This window comes from Zalophus californianus, chromosome 4 (assembly GCF_009762305.2).
Source record: "Zalophus californianus isolate mZalCal1 chromosome 4, mZalCal1.pri.v2, whole genome shotgun sequence".
NCBI classification, from domain to species: domain Eukaryota; kingdom Metazoa; phylum Chordata; class Mammalia; order Carnivora; family Otariidae; genus Zalophus; species Zalophus californianus.
Window position 1 is genome coordinate 182,243,670 of NC_045598.1, and position 12,092 is coordinate 182,255,761.

The following is a 12,092-nucleotide window of genomic DNA, read 5'->3' on the forward strand; positions in this document are numbered from 1 at the left end:
GCCTCAGTTGACTCTTCTGAAAAATGAGAGTGAAAAAGATGGTGTCCAAAGACAAAGCCACTTTGCCCCTTTTAATTCTAGGAATCAAGGCTCCGTGAGTTTCTGAAGACAATTATTAGAAGAACCATCACCAGTTCTCTTACCAAGTCCCATTACAGAATCCAAACCCTGACTTCATATTCTTCAGGGTCAAGGGAAGGCTGTTCCTGTGTGCTCCACCTTCTGGTGGGCAATTGCCCTTAACCCGCCCAGCCTCCCTGGGAGGCCAGCTTCCTCCTCCACCTTCTCGGGGTGGAGGTCAGCTGCTGAGCTCACCTGTCCACACTCGGAGAGCCTCAACGGTGCGGGGCAGGGCCGCAGGATGCACACCTACCTCCCCTGACTTCAGCACCGATGTCCTTTGTCCTTTCCCAGGGGGCCGTGCCACTGCCTGTCTCCAGGGAGGAGAGAAGATCACCCAGGACCTCTGGGCAGTGGGGATGCACGGCACGGAGAGGCCCCACGGACGCAGGGAGTTACCACTTGGGATGTGGGAGGTGCCTGCCAGCAACCTGTCTCTGGCTAGCTTTCTCTGTGACCAGATTAGGGATCCTTTCATTGCGTGTTCGGCATTATCTTATAAATAGAGGGGGCAGGCTTCTGAGAACCTTCCATTCCCGGATGGTATCCCGGGACCGTTCTGTGTACTTTATCCACTTTGGGCTTCTAATATCCGGGCCTCTCTGTCGGAAGGGCAAGTAGCCTGAACCCCTACATAGCGTGCTGAAGGTGGAGAGTCGAGGAAGCCCAGCCGAAGAAAGACAGGTCTGGACTTTGTAATAAAACCAGGAAGAGTTGGAAAACCTTGATGACAAGGTTTAATTAATATAAACATCTATTTAGGGATGCAGCCTTCCCTTTGGCCTTAGAGAGTTCCCCCACAAAGAGTGGCTGTACGTCCACTCACGTGACCGGCTTCTAAGGTGTGGAAGCGTGATGCCCCCAGTGAGGAACCTCCCCATCCACCCTGCCCGGACCCCAGGGGTGGCAGTAGTCCCCGGAGGCCCCCCCACCCACCGTGGCTGAGCAGCTCTTACTCCGTGCCCGGTACGTCCTCCCTTGTCGCTCACAACTCCCTTTCAGAGGTGGGACAAATTCTGTAACTTCTCCAAGATTATGTAACTGGTAAGAGGAGAGCCTGGGCTCCAAAGTAGCCGTGCTCGCCACCTCCATGAGATGCTGCCTTGCTTTCCTGCCCCTCTGGTTCACAGAGAAATGATTTTTTTTAAAGTTCTCGAAGTAAATTTCTGGGAGCATAAACTTTTTGGGGGAGACCTTAATACAAAGGACAGGGAGGTCTGGAAGGGCCTCTGGGAGGTCAGATGGCAATGTTTGGAATCCATGTCTGGGGGTCTGGCTGGAGGGGAGCAGAAGGGACAGAAGAGAGAGAGGCAGGGAGGGTGTACTCAGGCCTCAGCTCTTAGGTGGCTTGCTGGGGTCAAAAGAGCCGGAGTGAATCATGTGGAGTGTTTTCCACCCTTTCACAGCGTGAAAAAACTGATACTGCTACGGGGGGTGGAGGAGAGAAAGAAACAAGAAAAACTAGCTTAGACTCTCCCAGTTTTGTAAAAAATTAACATGCATATGCAAATATGTATAGAAAAATATGAAAGGAAATTATTTCCAAGATATTTCCAAGGGCTCTCTCTGGGTAGTGATTTTATAAGGTAAAGGGACCGATTTCTTATTTACACCCTTCTAAAATCTCCAGATGTTCTCCCACATGCAGGAATTGCTTTTACAACCCGAAGCAGAACTTGGACAGAATAAGGAAGCCTTGAAAGGGTTTTGAAGTCAGGCAAGCCTGAGTTCAGATTCCAGTTCCCAACCTCCTGGCTGTGTGTCCTTTGGCAAGTTACTGCACTTCTCTGAGCCTTGATTTTTAAATCCACACATTTGGGATGTGAATACATGCCCTGCGGAGTTGTTTTAAGGATTGAATTACGGGTCATATCTGAAGCAGGGATAGGTTTGGTAAAATCAAATAGCTAAAAAACTTCCCCAAGCTGGATCTCTTGGTGCTATTGGGTGGCCCAGCTAATTACTCTGCAAGCTTGAGCAGGTCTCTTTGCCTTCTTGGGAATCTCAGCATTCTCAAATGTGATGGGAAAAGGGTTGGGATGGATGATGGCTCATGCCTGGCCCTTTTGCCTCAATTACCGTCGACTGTGACTGGTGCCGGGTACCCGCCCAGTTGACTTGGGACTTGCTCGGTACTGCCTGTGGTTTGATGCTATGCAGCAGGAACAAGAAGAACTGGAACAGGAGCTCAGTGTGGGCTGGTTGCCCTGCCAAGGATCTCGCAGGATTTCCGGGGGGCACCCCACCACATCCTGACCTCACGCAGTAGGCACACCTGCCCTGTGACCCACATTGTTCCCTGCTCTCCTCTCTGGGCAGGTGCAGCCTCAGCCTGCCCGCCCCCCAGCCACCCAACCCCACCTCGTTCTCCTTTCCTGCATGGCTCCTAAGGCTCTGGCCAGGGCCCACAGCCAGCTCCGAAAATGCCTGCATGCTCCCACTCCCTCCTGCTGCCTGACTCAAAATCAGAGGCTTTAAATTGCCATTTGGAGGAGACCTTTTGTATCCTCTCACCCAGGATATTCCAAACCTGTTGGTTGAAAACTGTTTTAAGAGTTTCCCCAGAAGCTTAATATGTAAAATCGATAAAAACAAGCTCCTGGTTGGGGACTCGGGGTTCGGCACTCTTGCCCCTCTACTCTTCCTGATGGGAGAGCCCAATCCCAGGATATCATAAAGCACCAATTTAAAAAATAGCAGTTCAATGCCTTCCTATTACAACGAAAAGGCTCAGAGAGGGCAAGCAACGTGCTCAAGGTCACTCAGGAAGCTTGGGCAAGGGCCATGACTCCCTATCCAGCACTCTGTCCACCGTTCTGCCTGACCCCCGTGTCCACGAGCCTGTGTTCTGGCACCTTCTGCCCCTGTGTGCTGGGAAAGGAATCTCATATACTCTCAGGCTAACGGAGACTCAGCTTTACCCTAAGACTAGGATGGATGCATCCTACAAAACATTTTATGTTCATTTTAGGATGCCAGGGGAAGAAGCCAGATTTGGGGCCAGTTGGTGCTGAAGCAAATTTCAGTCTCACCCCTTTCTACCTCACTAAGCCTCTTTCCATTGTTTGTTTGTTTGTTTTCATTTAAAATGTGGACATAGCCACATCGGCCTTGCTGGGGTTTCACAAGCAAGGATTAGGGAGAGGAGGCATTACAGGACGGGCACACCGTGGGGTCTGTGTGGCACCCCCCCGTGCTGACAGTGAATGTGCCACATGCAAGCAAGGGCCTCGGGCCCAGACCTGGTGGCCATCTGTATGATGTGGTGTCCCACATGGTGAGATAGGCCGAAAGTCTATCTTGATTTGGCTTTAATATTTCATTGAGTAAAAAGAAGAAAGCCCCCCCCCCCCATTTGTTTCTCTTCTAGATCAGCTTTGTACACACAGAGGCTGGTGTAAACATATATAACCCATGAACTGACATCACAAACATTGGCAGCAAAAAAAAAAAACAGTGGTAAAGACAATTATTTTGATATCAGATGACACAGATACACAACTACACAGAATAGGAAAACAATATATATGAATAGGCTTTTTCTTTTCCTTCCAAATCTGAATACTTGGGAAACACAGTTTTCACTAGAAGGAGGAGGTTGAGGCAGATTTGTGTGCAGACGTGAAAATTCGCCTGGACGCGTGGGCCCAGGGACGTAAAGTTAGTGTTTCCTTGTTTCCTATATCACATTTCGCAGCAAGACTTAGTTTTGCTTTTTATTCACAGACATGAATCAACCATGTGGCTCATAACCTTATCGAGCGAGATGGAACTCGATAGCTTGCTAATAACATCCTTTGCATATGCTGAGCCATCTGCTCTAGCGCCCTCACCCCTCACTGTGGATCACTCATCACAACACAGACATGGGGGTCCTATACCGGGGTGCTCAGATGGTTCTGCTAGGGGCTTGGGGCACTGGTCTTTCTACAAAGACCCCAGGATGTTTGCATATGCTGCCAGGGGTGAAACCTCCTCCTCAGGAACACTGCATTGCCCTTTAAGTGAATTATAACTGTAACAGTTATCTGTGTGATTTTTCAAGGAATGGCTGTCAGTAAAGACAGTGGTCAGATCTGCTTTTACTCATGGCCGGAACACAGAAGTTATCCCACGAGGGAAACGAAATGGGATAGGTGGTAAACGGAAAAACAACGTGCCCGGGAGAGAGAGAGTAGATTGGTGGCGTCCTGGTAAATTGTAACAGTGATGGGGTAGTGTTGTAGTGTTTGCTCACTTCTGTGGTGTAAATATTCCCACCGTGGCTGATTTCAAGCTTGCAATGTGACATCACCAAATGTGGAGTTAGGAAGAGATGTGTACAATGGGCCCTCACAAGCCAGTATGCATGGTTCCAGGCACCAGTGCAAGAGAAGACTTTCTTCTGACAGTTATCCTTATTTGGAACAGATGCCTGAAGGCATCCCCATGGTTTTCAAAGGAGAAGAGACCCTAATCTCGATGAGCATCCACCATGTGGAAGGCCTAAATTAAGTATTTGAACTACACTGGCTCATCTGATCCCCCAAAGAGCCTGCCATTTTGTAGACGAGGAAACGGAGTCTCAGAGAGGTCGAGTAACTTGCTCAGGGTCACACAGTTCATTCGCTGGTAGGGCCAGCTTTCAAACCCTGATTCTTTTTACTCCCGACCCTGATTCCTTCCACTACCCTCATCCCAGCACAATAACGTTTTAAATCTTTTAACAAAGGCTCTGAGAGCTAGCATTCCTGGGGAAGCCAGAGGAGGCACATGGGCCTGGGAATCTGCATATTCCCTGCCTAGGTCCTCAGTCCCCTTGCTTCTGATCACTGTGAAGCCACTACTGCTCATGGATAGTGGCCGGCTAAAGAGCCAGCTGCCTGGCTCTTCCCTCACAGCCCTGCCCCTCTTGCTCTGAGCCTGGAGGCACTGAGGGTAAGCTGTCAACTTCGGGTCATAAAATCATTTGAATGGGTGACTCCAGCCCTGGGAAGAAGGAGAATTAACCCATTTCTCCCCATAATTTTTCTTAATTTTTACTTCTCATACACTCTATCTTTAGAACCCACAGTGGGCCCGCTAACCTCTCAGAGACTTGGGGCAAGCCACTTTCCTTCTTTGGGTCTCAGTTTGCTCCCCTATAAATAGTAGGTAGACCAGATGGAGGGATCCTGTATTCATCACAGATCCATGCCAGCTCCCAATGAGGCTGAGTATACAGCAACAGGAGAAAAACAGGAGCTTAATATGCGTTGAAGAAGTGTATTAGATGTACTCTCCTTTTGACCCCCACAACGGTTCTACGTAGGACAGATCACTATCATTATGTCTTTTGTATAACTGGGGAAACCAAAGCCAGGGCATTTCTAGAACCTGTTGGAGGTCCCCCAGTTGGTAAGAGGTGGAGGCAGGACTTGAATCCAGTCATCTGGTTCCAGAGAGAGAATCTTAACTTGTACTCCTAGGCATCAGGGAATGCATGGAGGCTTGTGTAAAGCTGAACCCATCCTTTTTAATGGGAGATTATGGCATGCTAGAGGGTCATGTACATCATAGGTATTCCACAGATGGACCCAGAGGTGTATTGATAGAGCCTAGATCAAGAAGTGAGTCTGACACTCCCAGTGCTGGGAGTTTGCATTCAGAGGGTGTAAGAAATAAGCGATTGTCCCTGTGACTTGGAGGCCTTGGCTGGGGGCGGGGGGCCGTTAGCTGGCAAGTCTGCAGATTGGGAAAGGGCATGGCTACTGCCCAGGGTAGTGTGAGAATTACACTGAACGAGCTTCACTAGCAAACGGGTCCCCCTGCTCTGTGTCCTGGGCCCTGCCTCCTTCCTTCACAACACACACCATAACGCATTTGTTTCTTTATGTGTGTCTTACCCACCCCCACCCCAGCTGTAAACTTCCTGAGAACACGGTGCCTGTCTAGTATATTGCTCAATGAAAAAAAAAAAAAAAGTTACCTAGCAGGTGCCTGGCACATAGTTAAGCGTTCACTTCATTTGGTTAAGTTCCTGAAGGTATTGTCTGTAAAGTGCCTGGCACAGCCCAGGGGGTGGCCGGGCTGTGCTCTTCCCACTTTCTTCTGATGCTCTTGCACCTGCCCCGCCTGCCACACCCCAAGGCCTCCAGCCATGGTCCCTGCTGTCTGGACGGTGCCATGGAGGAAAGTATGACTTTGCAAAGCCGTTTGACAACAGAAGTGAGCCACTGAACCTTCGAGGCCCCAGGGTTTCTGTCTGTAGCTCGGTTACCATAATGAAATAAGCCCCCTCCCTTGGTGGTTCTCAGATGGGAGGAAGTGGTTTGGACCCAGGGTACTTATTTCCTTCAGAACGCCTGGGGAGCTGAGAGGGAGGAAGTCAGTCACATGGTATGGCCTCAATGCATATTTATTAAGGAAAGGGAGGGATGGAGGAATGGATAGATGTACTCACAGGGCCCTCGCTCAGCGTGCTGACAAGAACCAAATGGTCTGGCCTGACATGCTGGAAAGCCTTAATGAGAATTTTAAGTTCTAGCCTCTGTCAGAGCTGGGGGAAATAAATTCTTGCTGAATGTCAAATGAAAACTGAAAAAAAACCCAGCACCATCTATGAGTACACGAAGCTGACTAGGGTTTACCACAATGGAGACTTACTAAGTCTTTAAAAAGACACCCTCCCCTTGGAAAGATATTGCCAGCTCCCAAAACTCAAGAGTAGGGGAATTTATTTTTTTCTGTTTTAGGAAAATGATTTCCATTTGCTGCAATCCAAACCTACCCGTGTCTGTTACAGTTACATCACATGGAGAAACAAGCAGAAATAAGCATTCAGAAAAATCAGGGAGCGTCCAGCTCCACAGCTGTACGATTCAATTTGCTGTGTGTAACGCTGCCCGTTACCCATCGGTTACCTAGGGATGCCCCGGGAACCTGACGTCCTCTCCTTGTCTGGGTTAGGAATGCTATCAACTAGCTGCTGCTGAGGATTCAGCATCTCCTATATATGGTAGTTAATTTAAACTTCTTACAAACATACAAGTTCTTCTTTTTATGAGGAGGAAAATAAGACTCAGAGAGGCAAAGGGGCATGTTCAGAGTCACATAGCTCCTTGGTGGCTGACCCAGAATGTTGACGCAGGTATAGCTGATGACGTTAGTGATTTTCCATGAAGCCGTCTTGCTGCCCTAACTCTAAGATCTGTTTAAGACACAGAAGTCTAAATAGATTTCGGTCTATGTCATAGGTTTTTAATATTTTTCTTATACTTTTCGAGACACATTAAACACTCTTGAATAACATTCTTCTAACTGGAGAAAATCATTTGCAAAAGATTTTGCCAGAACTTTGATTAGGGCTTACCTCCCCAGATTTATAGGTTTGTGGCTCAGGGTCTCATAGCAAACCACAGAATGACAATTTGCAGACTATGGGATATATTTCTCTGAAAATAAAGAGCACTGCTTTAGTATACACTTTTGCCCTTCATGCACTTGCTGTAGCTGAGACTCTCCCCTCCCCCACCTCAGCCCTCAGAGCCCTTAGGGCCTCTCACCAGCTGTGGTGACTTTACCCAAATTACTCAACCTCTCTGAGCCTCATTTTCTCCTTTGACAAAAGCACATAATAATCATAATCTTCTGGGATTGTTCTGAGTACTGCAGGAGAATAACTCTTCACACAGTGCCTGTCCCCAGCCACTCAGCATGGCAGACACCATCCCTTTGCACATACACGCATGGCCCCAATTTAGGACACTCTGAGGCCAAAGCCCAGGTCATTTTCCTGGCATTAGCCTCTCTGGATGTGTTGGCACCTAAAAGAATGTGGAGTATGCCACATTCCTTAGGGAATTCTAGCTCTGCAAAATCTCTTCTAATTCTAACCTTCTATGTTTTCAGAATTTATATACCTCACCTATTTGCCTTTCCTTTAATCCTACCCCTGCCACCATACACATACCTCCTCCTCTGCTTGTTGTTGCTTATTACTACGGGCTATCACTGGCATCTTCCCAAAGATCCACACACCCGAACTCCTGGAAGCACTATTGTGATTGGTCAGCCTACCTGGGCTCCTTGCTCCTTTTAGATGTCATGACTCCCTGTGGATAGCATTTATTGAACAACTACTCTGTGTTTGAAACTGGACTGGGTACTTTGCATATGTTAGCTCATTTCATCTGCCCAGTACCTACTGAACTGTGTACCTTTATTCCCACTTTACAGGGGAGAAAATGAAGGCCTGGAGAGGTTTAAATGTCTTGCCCAAGGACATACAGCTAGGAGACTGAGACTGAGAGCAAGCAGGAGTTGCCCTTAGTACAAAGCCTGCTGCGTGCCAGGCTATCGCTCCTTAACTAGAAAAGCTTCTCTGGCAGGAGCGTCCCTGGTCCAAGATCCCCAGCCCGTCTTGCCATATGTAATTCTGCATCAAATATTCACTGAACAGCTACCATGTGCTGGGCACTGGGGTAGGTGTCGGCCTCACTCAAGATGTTTCCCGGCCTCATCTCTCACAGAGTGCTTTCCTATCCCCAGAAAGTCAATGCTCTGCCAGTTGTGGGTCTAGGAGTCTGAGGTTTCTCCCCGCCCAGCCCCTGCCATGTCCCCTCTGATACCTTCAAAAGCTGGGCATGGTCTCCCCTGGGAGTAGCTGCCAAGGGCCTGCCAGGAGCGCCGTCACCGTCTCTCCATCAGCTGCTGCTGCTTCGGCACAGTGAGCAGGTGGCCAGGCCTCCGCGGACATAGAGACCCAGGCTATCAAGAAGAACAGCAGTTGCTAAACCGGCCACACACTTCCTCTGCTAGAAAGGAGGAAGGCGCGCGGGACTTGCAGAAGGGCAGGTTCCTGTTTTTAGTAACCACTCTGAGCAGGCTTCTCCCTGTAAGGATAGGGAAGACCGTGGCATTATTAAATTTTTTTTTTTTTTTTTTTTTTTTTTTTTTTACAAAGCGCTTGGGAATATGTGCAACTTGATTCTAAATGCCTGGGCCATGCTCAGGCTTTCAGTGGCTGGGACCTTTTTCTCTAGTTTAAAGGCAGGGGAGGCTGAGAGACTGCTCTCACACATCCCCAGAGTTCACTGGGTCCAAGGAGGCTGGGGCTCAGGCTGGCAGCTTGTCTTTTCTCAGTTTCCTGGTTATGACTGCTTTTTTATGTCACTGCGAAGGGGCTGTGGGGCAGAGCTTCTGCCTGGGCTCTGCCACAGACAGTGTTTAATTAACAGAGGTAGGAAATAGGGCATCCAACCTGCTACAGAAAGAAGCTGCCCACCAGCCTTCTGGGGCAAGACGGGCAACCCCTCTGCTGTGCTACAGCCAGAAGAAACTAGGAAGGATATAAAATGTAGTCAGCTTCCCCACAAGTTCTAGAGTAAAATTGACTATGGAAACATGGCGACTGGGTGCAGTGTGTGATGCTTGGCTGGCTCCTGGACTGAGGGAAAAGACTTAGAAAGAACATTCTTGGGATGGAGGTGGGGGCGGGTATTCACATAGATACCACATTGTAGATAATGTGTCAATGTTAACTTTTGGGGCATGATAATGACACTGCAGTTATGTGGGAAAATGCACTGGTTCTCAAGGAGATACATGCTGGTGTATTTGGAGGTCAAATGTCATGATGTCTGCAACTTTCAAATGGTTCGCTAAAAGAAAAAGAACTATAAAATAGAAATGTAAATAAATATAAATCAAGAAAAAGACAATGAGGGCGCCTAGGTAGCTCAGTCGGTTAAGCATCTGGCTTCGGCTCAGGTCATGATCCTGGGGTCCTGGGATTGAGTCCCACATCGGGCTCCTTGCTCAGTGGGAGCCTGATTCTCCCTCTCCCTGCTGCTCCCCCTGCTTGTACGCTCTCTATCTGTCAAATAAATAAATAAAATCTTAAAAAAATAAAAGACAACGAGAGAGGCAGAAAGCAAATATGGCAAAATGTTAACATTTGCTGAATCCAGGTGAAGGGCATATGTGCCTTGTACTATTTCAACTTCCTGATGGGTTTAACATTAAAAAATAATAATATATATAGCTCCCCATTCATAGTATGTGTGTCCCCATTCATAATATATGTGTCTTTCCATAGTGTGTGGGAAAGCTCAGGCACATGGGGGCTAAGGGCTTTGTTGGTGGCGGGGCTGCTGGTGAATTACCTGCCGGGGCTGGCATGACCCTCCGAGGGCCCCGGCTGGCCCTCCACTTCACAGAGACGACAGAACAGAGGGTCCAGTGACTTTCCCCGAATCCCACAGCCGGTCCCAACGCAGAGCCAGGACCAGTGCCCAGGGCTGGTGACGCACCGCCCCAGCCCAGCAGGATCGACACAGTCACCCGGGGACAGTCATTTAGAAACTTCACTCAGTGCACTTGTCAAATGTATCAAAAACATCAGGGCCTCGTCTAAACTTGAAAGGAACTCAGTCCTAGATAGTTGCTTCCTTAGGCAACTTGTGAAAATACCTACTGTCTGCAGAACAGCCCAGGAAGGCACAAAGGAAATGCTAAGAAAGATTCAGATGGGGAAGAACAGAGGGGTAGAAATACGCCAGAGTGGAGTCCCCCCCGCCCCATATTCACAGGGAGGAGTGAAAGAGGTTTAGGAGGGGGGCTGCTTCCCACAAGTGGCCAGTGGCAGGGGGGTGGCCTGGCTGTGGATGTGCCATTAGCTGAGACCAGGCCTGGGACAAGCCAGGGCCAGAGAAGTAGGAAGAACTTGCGGCTTGGCACAGGCTTTAGGGGTCCAGAAAGCTCCAAGTCTGATGGCAGAGGCAGCCAACAGACAGACAGGGGACCACAGAGGGGTCTCCATTAGAGAACAGTCCACGAACAGAAGAAGCTGCTGCAGAAGGAGAAGCTCAGAATTTGGAACCCCTGGTGGCCAGGATTGCAGTATCTACTCTGCCTGTTTTTAGTGGGTAAGTGAATGGGGGGGGGGGGGGATGGCAGGGAGGGGGGAAGGTGCTGTCAACTTCCCCTGGCTCTGGTGTTTCTTTATCTCCTTCTCACTTTGGGAGGTAACTGCCAGAGGGAGATTGAGAAAATGTTCCTAAAACCACCAACTCTGCCTCATGGGAGCTGAGCCTGTGGCTTAAGCAGTGAGGTGTGGAGGTGGGAGGCCTAGGCCACCATCAGCAAGAGCAGGGGTGAAGCCAGGGCAGCCAAGTGCCTATGTGCAAGTGTCTGCAAGTGACCCTGACTTTGGACCTCTGTTTCTAGTTTCCCAGCGGATTCTCAACCTTGGCCCTGTGGATATTCCGGACAGATTGTTCTCTGCTGTGTGTGTTAGTGGTGGAGGGTGGGGGCCGGGGGCAGAGTGAGGGGGAGCTGTGTTGTGCCCTATAGGATATTCAGTAGCATCCAGTCCCTACTTACCTGATGCCTGTAGCACTGACCTCTGCCAAGTCGTGACCACCAAAATGTCCTAGGCAGGCGTCATCAGATGTGCCCTAGGGAGCAAAAGTGCCCCTGGCTGAGAACCACTGAGTTACAGCTGTCCCACAGAGGTATGGGAGCGTTGAATAAGGCAACCTGAGCTATGTTCTCTACGAATTGCAAATGCTGCTCAGTTTAACAAACTCTTACGGCGATTGCAAAATTCTTAGGTGTCCAACCTGTCCTGGGAACATGAACAGGGAGGGAATAATCAGATGCGGCATGAGTGGGGCTCCATCCCTCCCTGCCCTCAAGGAATTTCTGATCTAGTGGAGGAAAGAGACACGCTGTCAAAACCCCAAGGGAATATAAGAAAGATGCCATTAGGGAAGGAGCCCGGAGAGGCGTGGACTCCTGGTTACATGGGCACCTGGCGGTAAGGCGTGGCGGGACCCGATTAGATTGTTGGCGTTCATGGTCACTGACGTTCTAAGTCAGCACAAGAGACAAAGACATAAAAGCACTTGGCAGGCGATGCCCCCACCAAGGGCCTCAAGTGTTAAGTATAGGGTCAGCTCCGGCCCAATGACAGTGTGTCAGGAGGCCACACTTGAGGGCTCAGAAGGACG

General features: G+C 49.2%; 2 protein-coding genes across 2 annotated transcripts in view; one reads left to right on the forward strand and one right to left on the reverse strand.

Moving 5' to 3' along the window:
* SLA (Src like adaptor) overlaps positions 1 to 8,942 on the reverse strand; it is a 33,727-nt gene extending 24,785 nt beyond the window's left edge. The window contains exon 1 of the mRNA XM_027626190.2: positions 8,709 to 8,942. The gene's annotated coding sequence lies outside the window, so the exon portion shown is untranslated. The remainder of the gene's footprint in view (positions 1 to 8,708) is intronic.
* The window catches only part of TG (thyroglobulin), a 244,670-nt gene that overhangs the window by 179,554 nt on the left and 53,024 nt on the right, over positions 1 to 12,092 (forward strand). The gene's annotated exons all lie outside the window — the stretch shown is intronic.